This window comes from Cicer arietinum, chromosome 4, assembly GCF_000331145.2.
Source record: "Cicer arietinum cultivar CDC Frontier isolate Library 1 chromosome 4, Cicar.CDCFrontier_v2.0, whole genome shotgun sequence".
NCBI lineage: Eukaryota > Viridiplantae > Streptophyta > Magnoliopsida > Fabales > Fabaceae > Cicer > Cicer arietinum.
The window spans coordinates 11347500-11361178 of record NC_021163.2 but is presented as its reverse complement, the minus strand read 5'-3'; the positions used below and the strand labels follow the sequence as shown (position 1 = coordinate 11361178).

Genomic DNA, 13679 nt, shown 5'->3' with positions numbered 1-13679 from the left:
AAGAGTGTCCCACATTTCCTTAGCAGTCTTGCAGTTTGACACCCTGAAGAATTCGTCGGCGCTTAAGGCAGAGGTTATGATGTTTTTAGCCTTAGCATTGTATCCAACCTTTTTCTTGTCATCCTCAGACCAGTCTGATCTGGGTTTGGAAATTGTTGATTCACCTGTGCCAGCTAAAGTTGGTACAAAGGGACCATCTATAACAGCTTCAAGAACGTCAAGGATGCATGCTTCAAGAAAGATCAGCATCCTCTCCTTCCAATACATGTATGCTGCTCCATTGAATGCTGGAGGTCTTGTCAATGATGCTCATTCTCCTAGAAAATCTACAAGGGACATTTATCTTTGATTGACAGTTAGTCTACACAAAGAACATGCTCTTGATGCCAATTGTTAATAATAATGGCCTCTGTTAATCTATATATATGAGAGTTATTAAACAAATTATCAAAGATCGACAGCGGAATATATTCAGGTGCAATGATTGAAACAGTTTGCAAATGTTATCAATATATGAGACAAGAAACAATGCTTAATTCAGAATGTTTAAACAATATATAAAATCATTAATTCATACATTCAAGAATATGCATTTATGTAATATCAAAAAGAGTAGGGATAGTACAAAGGGACCATCTATAACAGCTTCAAGAACGTCAAGGATGCATGCTTCAAGAAAGATCAGCATCCTCTCCTTCCAATACATGTATGCTGCTCCATTGAATGCTGGAGGTCTTGTCAATGATGCTCATTCTCCTAGAAAATCTACAAGGGACATTTTATCTTTGATGACAGTTAGTCTACACAAAGAACATGCTCTTGATGCCAATTGTTAATAATAATGGCCTCTGTTAATCTATATATATGAGAGTTATTAAACAAATTATCAAAGATCGACAGCGGAATATATTCAGGTGCAATGATTGAAACAGTTTGCAAATGTTATCAATATATGAAACAAGAAACAATGCTTAATTCAGAATGTTTAAACAATATATAAAATCATTAATTCATACATTCAAGAATATGCATTTATGTAATATCAAAAAGAGTAGGGATAAGAAACAATTGCACCACGATTTATACTGGTTTAGCTATCAATATGATAGCCTACATCCAGTCCTGAAATCCAACAAGATTTCAGCCTTTTTCCAATAGAATGAATTGAGGACCTTTTACAGATTGTCCAGCTTCCTTGAAGCCTATCTATCTAACTCACTTCACTCTTGTTTCTATACCACCTAATCCTTGTAGTTAATCGCCTAACTCACACAAGATCTAGGTAAAGCCTCTTCTTGATGATCTCACATCAACAAAGATAACTACCAGCTTCCTTACTGGATTTCCAAACCTTTCAATTTAGAGAAAATTGGCTTCTTCAAAGAATTAAAGAATATCAAGATTTTGACTCAATCACTATAGTATCTCACACAAAAAGTATTTTGCCAATGGATATTTTGTGTGTTGTAAAACTTTTCTCTCAAAGTGTTTTTTCAAAGGTATTCAAACGTGGTCAAAAGTTTTCCAAGAGTTTCTCAAAAGTTGTGAAAAGTTTTCTGAAAGTTATGTTTAAAAGTGATTGCATCAGCTTATATATATTCAGAAAAACACCAGGATAATCGATTGCTCAATCGATTGTGTAATATGTTTAAAGCCTGGTAAATCGATTGCCTAATCGATTTCCGTATGTCTTGTTTTTCTTGAATCTTGATCATATAAGCACGAATCGATTTGCCAATCGATTCCTTTAATACATCAATCAGAACTGATACTATGATTTTATCAGAATCGATTGAGTAATCGATTATAGATGTTTTGTTCCAACAACGAGATCAAAAAAATCGATTGCTCAGTCGACTTCATAACCACAGTCATAATCGATTTGGCATTGAGCTGAATCCATTCTGTAACTTAAACATTAGATTCAATCGATTCGTCAATCGATTGTGCTGATCACAGTGACTCAGACTTTTACATCAATCGATTTTCCAATCGATTGTGCTGATCACAATGACTCAGACATAAACGTCAATCGATTTGCCAATCGATTATGCTTGTTACAGAACTTCAGCTATTTTGACAAAATCTATGTGCCAATCGATTTAATCAAAGTTGTTCTGATAAATGATTAACTGCAATCGATTGCCTAATCGATTGCCTCAAACTTGGAGTTTAAGAAAACTAAATCAATTGATGTCTTAATCGATTTATTGCATCACAAAACTTATTCCTGATTTTAAAGGCTTTGTCACAATCGATTTGTCAATCGATTGATTTCATACATGGTTGGTTCGGAGACTTGTAAAATCGATTAATCAATTGATTGCCCAATCGATTGTCCAATTGATTGGATTTATCCCAGAACTCAGGTTTCACTAAAAACCTTTAACTAATCGATTGCCCAATCAATTGATGTAGTGAAAACACTTGTTCTGAGTCAGACAATCAATTTATCAATTGACTTATTAGTTGATTGATTTATATTCATTGGAAAAGACTTAAGCATGAGACCATAATAGTGATTAGTCTAACAAACTAACTACTATGACACCTAATTACACAACATATAATTGCATCTTTCTCAAGCATATCCTCCAACTTTGATTGATTCCTTGAGTTGCAAGTTTCTGTTCCAAGTGTATGGTGTCTGCTTGTTTGCCTGAAATGTTTCTCAATTCAAATCATTAGATCAATCAAATATTTCATATGTACTGTATGTTTGGGAATTAAATCAAAAACATGATCAGGGAAGCTCATGTCTTACAAATAATTAACATATGTATCTCGTCGTACACATAGTACCTTGATTTTAAAAATATACACAAGCATCACAATTTTAAAGAGCAAGCTATAAATATACTTAATTTTGTTGATATATCAAGTGTGAGTAAGAATTTCATATTAGATGAAATATAGATTGTTAAGTATTATATACGAGAGAGGCCCGATGCCTTAAGATTTTAAGTAAAAATGAAATGTTCAAACCACTTGTGTGGTAGCTCTAGCTCAATGTGATGAGTATATGCAACAAGTTATAAACACAAATAATTTTAGTTTATTCACATCCTAATTTTAAACACAACACATGACATGGAAATTAAGGCAGAAATTGTAGGATTGGGAAACATAGTAGAACAACCATTGGAAACATTACTTGTTCAATTGCAAGAAGCCTCGTATAGCAGACCAGGAGCACTAGTTGACTTAATATATACACATTCACATCTAGTTTTTCGACTTACAAAATCTATATACACATTCACAACAAGTTATAAACACAAATAATTTTGGTCTATTCATATCCTAATTTTAAACACAACACGTGACATGGAAATTAAGGTAGAAATTGTAGGATTAGGAAACATAGTAGAACAACCATTGAAAACATTACTTATTCCATTGCTAGAAACCTCATGTGGCAGACCAAGAGCACTAGTTGACTCAATATATACACATTCACATCTAGTTTCTCGACTTACAAGATCTATATATTTCCCTCACCAAAGGCATAATGTTGGAAGCCCAAATAAATACATAACTAAAGGAACCAATTTTCATGGAAAGTGTCACGAAAGACAACCTTTTAAGTAAAGTGGAAGAGTAAAGTTTTTTAAATGGGTGAGGGTGAGGCGGAGACACTACGAGAAATGGTTAAGGAATTTTGGAACAGATGAAGATGTTGCAACTGATTAAATGGAACAAAACCTTCACTTTCAGAGGAAAAACTAGAAGCAATATCACAAGGTGTTTCTTCTTATAGAAAGTTAACTAATTCACCAGCAAGATCAGACAATAATAAGCATAGTGATGAGATTGATCAAAATGGTAAATTGAAAAATTAAAATGACAATAATTCAACTATAAACGAGCTGAAGCTTAATATAGAGTGAACAATAAAGGAGATGAGAAAAACAAGAGAAACAAAAGTTGATGTTAAAATTGTTCAGTTAAGTAGAATGCCATCTCTATATATGGATATCATTTGGAATCAACTTTTAGTCTCTAATTCATAACCAATTTATTGCTAATATTGGTGTCCTTTTATTTTTGTCACGTTTTCAACTGAAACACTCATTGGTAAGTGAATTTCCAAAAATTCTATGGATACTCTCAATAGTTGCTTGCACATATTTGACAAGCTTGCCTATGGGTGTTAAAAAATTCACTTACTGGTGGGTGTGTCTACCGGAAACATGCATGTAACCATGAAGCATACCGCAACGCCAATTCGACAATACACCTCAATTAGAAATCGACAATACACCTCAATTAAAACGAACCTTGAGATGGTCTCCTTTCCCATCCCCCTTTCTCTATCAACCTCTCTCTGTCGATCTTTTCTCTCACTCTGCTAACTGGAACTCAAAACACCAGTTGTTAGCCCCCACTACATTGCTTATCCCTCCACAATCGGGGAAACCAATTCAAACTGAATAATTATGATCGTGTAAGTCAAAGAAGCAATGGAAATTTGGACCTAGTGACTGTTGGATGAAAATTTGGAAAGTTGTTGCATTGGAAATGATATATCAAGCAAAACAATGGTAAAATATAGAATCTTAACGACCAAATACCCATGTAAAGCAGCATCATGAAAAAAAAAAGGCCCATAATCTTAATGTAAATGAGAACCATGTTTTTTTTCATGGGAGTAGTGGCTACTAGCTAGGTTGCTGCCAAGAATTTCTTAATCCGTTAGAAAATTAAGGTTGTGTTGTTGTTGTCAAAGAGAGATATCTCTTGGTGAATGGGAAACCTCAAAGCCCAGGAAAATTTTCCAACATCCTTTATGCTTAAGTTTCTATCAATCACATTCTTAACTTTGGAAAGCTTATGAGAAGTGTGATTAACTATCACAATCTACATAGATGAGGATAGTTGTATATCAAGGTTTGGTAGTAACCACTAGTTCAATAGCCTTTATTTAAATAGTAGGTTTAAAGATTGGGAAGTCAATTAAGGAACCTAGTGCAAGAAAATCTTCATTAGAGTTTGAGTCACTGCTAAAATGTGTTGATGTTTTCTTTCCACTCGAGCATTTTAATCAGGTGTATTTCAACACAAATAAACTATGAACAATGCCTCTGCTTCTACGTACACAAATCATCTAGTATTGTCATCAACCATCAAGTGCACCTAGTATTGTCATCAACTATTACCAAAAAGTACTTACAAGCACGAATTGAAGGTAAGAAATAAAATACTTGAACACCTCAATGGACTAAATGAAAATAACTAATGTCCCTATTACCAATCAATAAAAATGTCAATCTAGAAACCAAATATTTATTAACAACAACAATAGGAAAGTATTTGTGAAACATCTCTAACTTTGTAGAAAAGGCATGTCCAAGCCTATAATGTCAAAGGGCAGATATTGAAACATTCAAAGAATTATTATCACTTCAAGTCGCATTTTTGGAAATAGGGAAAATATCACATTTTCCATATTTCTAATGATAACAGCTATGTTGAAGGCTAAAAACGAACCAATCCTCTATAGTGGGAGGTTCTAAATCGCACAACAATCATCAGAAAAATTGGCACTGCATTGTTTGCCTCGATACAATATCAAATATGAATACCAACTTTAGGTTGAAATTAGGAAAATATACAACTTCTCAACTTGGTAACCTCACAACAAGGAACTTGATTTCATGACATGATTTTGAATGTCCTCAAGTCATTACATAATAGGGTCAGTAGCCACAAAATCAATGATCCAAAGGGATAGGCCCAACAAAACACTAAAACAATCATTAACAACTAAATAAGATCTAAAATAATTATCAAGTATACCATATGCATGAGTTGCAATGTGAAATATGTTGATATCTTTTTTCAAGATATCCATCCTTTGTTTGCACTATTCATGAATAAAACCACTTAACACTGCCTATTGTTTTGTATTATCATATTTGCCCTATCCATCTTCAGACACAAAAATCACATTCGACAAAAAATCACATTAGTATTGTGAGATGTTTTCCTACAGAAATCGCACTATTTAGTGCTTCAATTGCCCTTTCTTTTACCAAATGATTTCTTACCATCAATAAGGAAATCAAGGATTCAAATTTCTCCCTCCATTTTGTCTCTCATGCTCATTCAATGTTGAGAAAAACTATTAAAGGCATATGAATAAAAATTCATATTCATATTGCAAGCCATATTTTGGATCAAGAATTCGTCTCGTGATTAAATTTAGGGTCATACCATCATATTATCCCAACTCATATGAACAAATAATTAATATTGCAAGCCACATTTTGGATCGAGAATTCATCTAGTGATTAAAATTCAGGTCATCTGAACACGCTTGAATAAATGACTCAAATTGCAAGTTACATTTTGGGTCAGTAATCTATTTCGTGATTAAATTTAGGGTCGTCTAATCATACTATCTCAATTTCATATGAATAAAAAATTCATATTAGAAGACATATTTAGGGTCAAGAATTCATCTCATGATTGAATTTAGGGTCATCCGATCATATTATCTCTATTTCATATGAATAAAAAATTCATATTGCAAGCCACATTTAGGATTAAAAATCCATCTTGTAATTAAATTTAAGATCATCATATCATATTATCTCAATTTCATATGAATAAAAAATTCATATTGCAAGACACATTTTGAGTCAAGAATTCATCTCGTGATTAAAATTCGAGTCATCCAAACATAATATACCAATTTCATATGAATAAATAATTCATAAGCCATATTTTGGGTCCAGAATCCATCTTGTGATTAAATTTATGGTCATCTAATCATATTTTCTCAATTTCATATGAACAAAAAAATTCATATTTCAAGCCACATTTTGGATCAAGATTCATCTCGTAATTAAATTTCAAAACATCCAAATAAACAATCTCAATTTTATATGAATAAAAATTCATATTGCAAGTCATATTTTGGATCAATAATCCATCTTGTGATTAAATTTAGGATTATCCAATCATATTATCCCAATTTCATATGAACAAATAATTCATATTGCAAGCCACACTTTGGGTCAAGAATCCATCTCATGATTAAAATCCGGGTCATCCAAACTTACTATGATTGAATAAAAATTTGATATCGCAAGCCACATTTTGGGTCAAGAATCCATCTCGCGATTAAATTAAATTATGATACACATTGCAGCTTTTCAATATTTATCAGCCTTCTTAGGCATGAATAATCAAGGGAGATTATACATTCTTTGATACTCAAGTATAATCTGTTAATGTTGCAAACTAAAAATTACCCCAAAACCCAAACACGGTTTTGGAGAATGAAGCAGTGATAAGAGAAAGGAAATTCATACTTTAAAGGACTACAGATTAATTGAAGGTTGGTCCAATCAAGAAGCTTTTTATTTCGAATCGAAGCAAACCATGAATGTTGATAATTCAAACCCTAGAATTGAAGAAACTAGAATCCGAATATCAAAGTTTGTGACTAGTCATCTTTTTCCAGCATCAATTAAAACCATATTTCTAGGGTTTGAATAATCATCATTCGACGAGATTGAACGTTCTTGGTTGATTTCAAGAACGAGATGTTACCGTTAAAAATATTTGGTTTCAAAGTGCAGAAGATTGAAAATGAAGAGTAGAGAAGACACACCTCTCTTTTTCTTTAACCGGTTTCATAAGAACAATCGAAATCAATCAGCGACTGAACTAGAACGAATTCAGAATAATCGAAATCCAATCAAGAAGCTCCGAACTTTTTCTTTTTTCCGATTCGTCAAGTTCGCACCTCTTTTTCTTTTACCGATTCGCCGAGTTTCAACTCTTTTTCTATCTGTGAATCCCGCAGTATATCAAGTGTGCACAACTGGATCCTTCTTTTTTGGGCCATGAACCGTTGGATCCTTTTTACAATGTTATAACGTATTTTTTTTATTTTGTCAAACAAATTAACGGTCACTCATATTTATAATTTTTTAATTTTGTGAATATTTATTATTTATATTTTTTTATTTTATTAGTAAAAAAGTTTATTTTACTCATATTTTTAATCATTGTTAATATTTTTTTCATTGACTTGTATACAAACATTGTAATGTCTGTTTTTATTTATAGAAACTATTGAAATTGCAAAATTATGTCTGATTTTTTTATAAATATAATAAGTTATTTGATTAGTAAAGAATAAGAAAATTGTTAATAAAATAATTTAAATAAAATATAAAGTTGAAGAAAAAAAATTATACAAAAATTTATTATTCTTTGTATAAAAACTTGGTTTGCTCTTATTGTTATTCCAGCCCATTACATAAATCCAATATAAATTGTGATCATGCAACATCAAAATCAATAGTTTCACTAACAAATTGACTCAAATTCGGTTTAATCTTGATTTGTGTGATGTTTTCCTTGTTTAACTACTCCAACTTAGCAACACATGTAAAAAGTAAACATGTTGAAAAATATAGTTATTTACATCATTAAATATTAAATATCAGAAAAATGCTTCTTCAAACTTTGTTAAATAAATGTAGAGACGAAATCTATTTATATTAAAATCACAATTAAGCAACAAAGACTTCATTTGGATCTCATATGATGACGAAAAACTTCAATAATGCCTAAAAAATATTCATAAAAGAAAGAAACTTGAAATCTTTTTCTCAAGTAATTCTTTGTTCCTCCTTGATATCGTCAATAATTTCTAACTATTGCATGTGAATAGGTTCATCTTTGAAGTATTTTTCCTTCCAAAAATTTTCTATTGGAGCTTCGACATTCCTTTTTATCGAACATAATGATGCAAATCGAGCATCAACAAGTTTTAATATACAACATCAAGCAATTCCTCTTTTTTAGTCCAAAAAGTGCATCGTTGTAACTGAATTAAAACGCGAAATCGCGTTAGATTCAGGAGTTTCCACTATAACCAAACACAAGGGAAACATAATTTATAATGGTATTGACAATATCATTTTATATGAAAATAGGAATGTTCTAAGCATTCCATTAATTATATATCAACGTTCCAACAAAAAATGCTTGCGCATAAAAATTCTCAGGTCTAGAAAGGTAAGAGAAAGAATTAAAGAGAAAGAGAGAATAGGAAATATTCTTAGAGAAATTAGAGATAAGATGAATGATTCACAAAGAAAGAGTTAAGAGAAGAGGTAGAGGAACGATTTGATATATTTCTCTAATTTAGTGAAGCCATAAACAATTCATTCGTGTGTTGCAAAAGTAAAACAATCGAAAGAGAAAGAGAAAAAATATCAACACTCATAATTATGAGTTATGTTAACTACAAATTAATTGTTGCAAATTGCAAAAAATGGTGGCTAAACTCGAATTTTTCTAGTAGTGAGACTCAACAGCATTATAAATGAACTTTGAAAACAAAAAAAACAGAAAATTGACAACCAAAGAGTCTTAAATAAATTAGAACCATGGTAAACTTCTTGCCAATAATTAACATATTTACGGTGTTTGAAATCTATATTTTTTCCCATTCACACAGAAAAATATTCGTTAACTAGTTTTACAAAAAACAACTAATATATACTTTAATTCTTCAATGAAATATGATGTAATAGGGCATTTATATATAAAACGATATACTTTCGATATATATTATTATATCTTAATGACTCTACACACAACTACGATTTGTTTGGCAGCTTACAATATAAAAATATTGTTTTTGTCAATATTATTATATTGACAAAAAAGTAGGCTTGTGCCAATGCAATACTTCCTGCACCTGCAGAAAGTTATCTTGGGATGAAACACGCCACTTTGGATTTCAGAAGTTTAAGAGTCATAGTAGTTGTCGAGAATTAAAAAATAATAATAATAATAATAATAATAATAATAATAATAATAATAATAATAATAATAATAACAACAACAACAACTACACTTATAAAAATATTCTTAAATCATCCATCAAATAATTTCACATTTCAATAGCGAGCTAAATCTACACTGTTAACAACATAAAGTTGAATCCGACCTATATTGGTAAGAAGAAACCATAAAGAAAACAAATTTGATATGTTTCTTAATGGAAAATGGAAGTGTAGGCCATGATTCATGAAGCTCCGTGCCTTCAATCCCAAATTATAAAAACGGCATGATAAGTGTACCCATATACATCCTGATTATGATATAATATTCTAAAATAATAGTTAAATGAGGATTAGTTTGTTTAAACCACAACAAGTTGTCTTATAAGTTGTCCTATCTATTCCGTTATAAAGAATTTAATTTAGAATTGTGTTTGATGGATATAATAAAAGACAAAATAACATAAATTTATTTTATTTTGTTTGAATTTGGTATTTTATAATAAAATATTTTTAAATTCTTCGTATGAGACAAGATAATGAAAATCGGACTTACTCATTCAACTGAAAATCAAATCTGCATTCGATCAAAAGAGACATGAAAATCAGATCTGTATTCGATCAAAAGAGATATGAAAATCGTTGTTTCATTTTTTTTCTGACGTATGAAAATTGTCTTATTAACATCTCAACGGTAGGCACGACGTACGGGTCGGGACGGAGGGATTTTGTCTCCTCCATCCTGCGATTAATTGGAGAAAACTTGCATCTGCCTTCGTTTCATAGCGAGTGTAAAATTTAAGATTAATCCTCATCCGTAATCGAGTTCGGGTTTCCCCGCCCAAACCCACACTTATATATATATATATATATATATATATATATATATATATATATATATTATAAATTTAAAAATCATATCTATTATAATAAAATCATTATTATTAGACAATAATAAAATAAAATAAAAATATTTTCTATAGAGATAAGATTATAATTTTTAATACTTAGACAAATATTAAGTATATTCAATACATATATATATATATATATATATATATATATATATATATAATTTAAAAATTACATTAATATTACTTGCAGGACGAGTTCGAGCGCGAAGTGGATATCACCACCCTTAAATCCGTCTCCACCCCCAAATCTTAATTTCAAGGAAAATTCACATATGCACCTACACTCATGCATTATTTGATAACGCTAATAAGCTAGTTTATAACTTATTAAACTAGCTTATAAACTTATTAAATTAAATGAGATGTGTTTGGTAAAAAGTTTTTCTCATAAACTTATAGTTTATTATGATACTATTTCAAATAGTGTTTGAATTTATGGTTTTTTACACTTTCTTCTATTTATAACCTCATTAATTTATTTTTATTATTTTTTATATATAAAATGTAATTGTCCCACTAACTTATTATTCACCCACTGTATTTAGTATCTTCTTCTCGGCGTTTTTACTCCTATTTTTTTGTTCGTAGTGGTACCATTACTTCTACATAACACATTTGTTCTTTCAATCATTTTCTACTTCATTTTATTTCTTATGTTTTATTCTTCTCCATGTTGTTGCATTTTATTTCTTATGTTTTCTTCTTCTCCATGTCGTTGCACTTTATTCCTTACATTTTATTCTTCTCAATGTCGTTGCACTTTATTCCTTACATTTTCTTCTTCTCAATGTCGTTGCACTTTATTTCTTATGTTTTCTTCTTCTCTATGTCGTTGCACTTTATTTCTTATGTTTCCTTCTTCTTCTTCTTCATGTTGCTAGTTAATTGATGTTATCTTATAGCTTCCACTTTTCTCTCCGATTTTTGCTCCTCCAAATGTGATTGTCCAATTCACCTAATACGTCTCTCATGTTTATTCATTTCTTTATTTTATTATATTTCTCTCATTTATGATTTTTGTGATAGAAAATCCAAAAAATATTACAAAGCTCTGAAATAAAAATAAAAAAACAATGGAATTCATTTTTTTTTTGTACTTTAGTTAATTTTTTTTTATTACAATATAAACATAAATTTGAAGAGTTATTTAAAAGTTTAACAAACCTCATTTGTATAAATAGTAATTGTAAAAAGCAATTCATTTTACGGTTTATAAATTGGCATAAAAAGTAAATTTAACTTTATAAATTTCTTGTCAGATGAATAAGATAAAAGTGAAGGTGCAAACACGAGAAGAGAGGTTGAATTGTGTTTGCTAAAGTTGATAACTTTTTGCTAATTTGATGAAGGTCAGTTGATTTTTTATGAATTATTTAGATAAGAAGCAATCAGATAAATAAGCAGCAAACAACGAAAGCATAAATAATTTGACATGTAGCTTATCCTAGTTCACCACTTACTTTGCTACATCCAGTCCCTTCATTCAGAAAGCTTTAATCAACTAATTTAAATACGTTGAATTACAAAGCACCTGACCCTCCAAGCCAGTCTTCCAAAATAACCTGACAACCCCAAACTTTTGAGGAACTAACCACATTGACCCTATAAGCCAAGTCTTCCCAAATAGTCTGCCAACCCCAAACTTTTGAGGAACTAATCACCTTGACGCTACAAGTCAAGTCTTCTCCTAACAACCTGACAACCTCATATTGAAGAAGGAATTAAACCACAACCGGGTTGGATACAAAAGATTGGAATTTGAGTAGTTGCTTCTAACAAAGCTGATAATAATAATAATAATAATAATAATAATAATAACTATCACTCATAAAATATTTATAACATAAACAAGTGTTTCTCTCTTTGAACTCTAAGATGAATTGAGAACGTTGAGCTTGAGTTACTCTTTTCTATTTTTCAATATTTTTCTCCTTCAGCCATGAGTGTTTATTTATAGTGAAAATTTGTGCTTCAATTTAGTCCTTGTTTAATTATGAATTGTATCTTGTTCAGATTGAGTTTATAAATTCTTCAAATTGATTATATTTCTATTTTTGTGTAGATTGAGTTTGTAAATTTTTCAAATAAACTCTTCTTCAATTTATGATCAAATCTTCATTAAATGTTGATCAAATCTTCATTAAATGTTGATCAAATATTCTTCAAATCTTCATTAAATATTGACCATATTGACCGTTAAATATTGACCATATTAATCCAACAAACTTATAAGCTAGTTTAATAAGCTATAAACTAGTTTATCGACGTTACCAAATAGTGCCTAAGTATTATCGGTCGATCCCAATTGAACTCAAGTAAAACTTTTGAACCTTTAATTGGTAGTTATGCCGATTCGATGATGGGTTTAGTTTTAATTATCTATTATCATGTCTCTAGAGTTATAATATTTATCATGAATATGAGTTGAATTATAAATCAGTAGGATAAAATAAAAATAGTAATTTATTTAGTTATCCTTAAAAAATATAATTTAAAATATATAAAATTAAAATTTAATAAAATATAAATTAAATAAAAAGCAATATAATACTATATTAAATTTAAAATTAAAATAGTATTAAAATTAATTTTAAAATATGTATTATTTATGGCAAGAATAGTTTTATCATTTTATATAGTATAATAAATTATTATTCAAAATTATTAAAAATAATAATATTAATTTAAATTGTTAAAATAAATATTTTTTTTACAATGGTACTTTTTTCCTTTACATATAATATATATCACATATTTATTTAGTTTATTCAACAAATAAAATAGAACTATTTAATTATCTATATTCTTTTCAAATGAAAAGATTTGTTTAGTAGTGTTAATATATTTTATAAATATAAAATTCATTCAATATTTATTTAATAATTTTTAGTATTTTTTGTTGATATATATATATATATATATATATATATATATATATATAAATATATGTATT

The 13679-nt window shown here is 29.6% G+C and overlaps 1 long non-coding RNA gene across 1 annotated transcript; it reads right to left on the bottom strand.

Annotated features, from left to right (window-relative positions):
- Nucleotides 1-2437: 2437 nt before the first annotated feature.
- On the bottom strand, nucleotides 2438-7881 carry LOC113786158 (uncharacterized). Its single transcript, XR_003472281.2, has 2 exons — nucleotides 7622-7881; nucleotides 2438-2659 (listed from the first exon to the last, which is right to left on the bottom strand). It is a non-coding gene; the product is annotated as an uncharacterized lncRNA (long non-coding RNA).
- Nucleotides 7882-13679: the final 5798 nt, after the last annotated feature.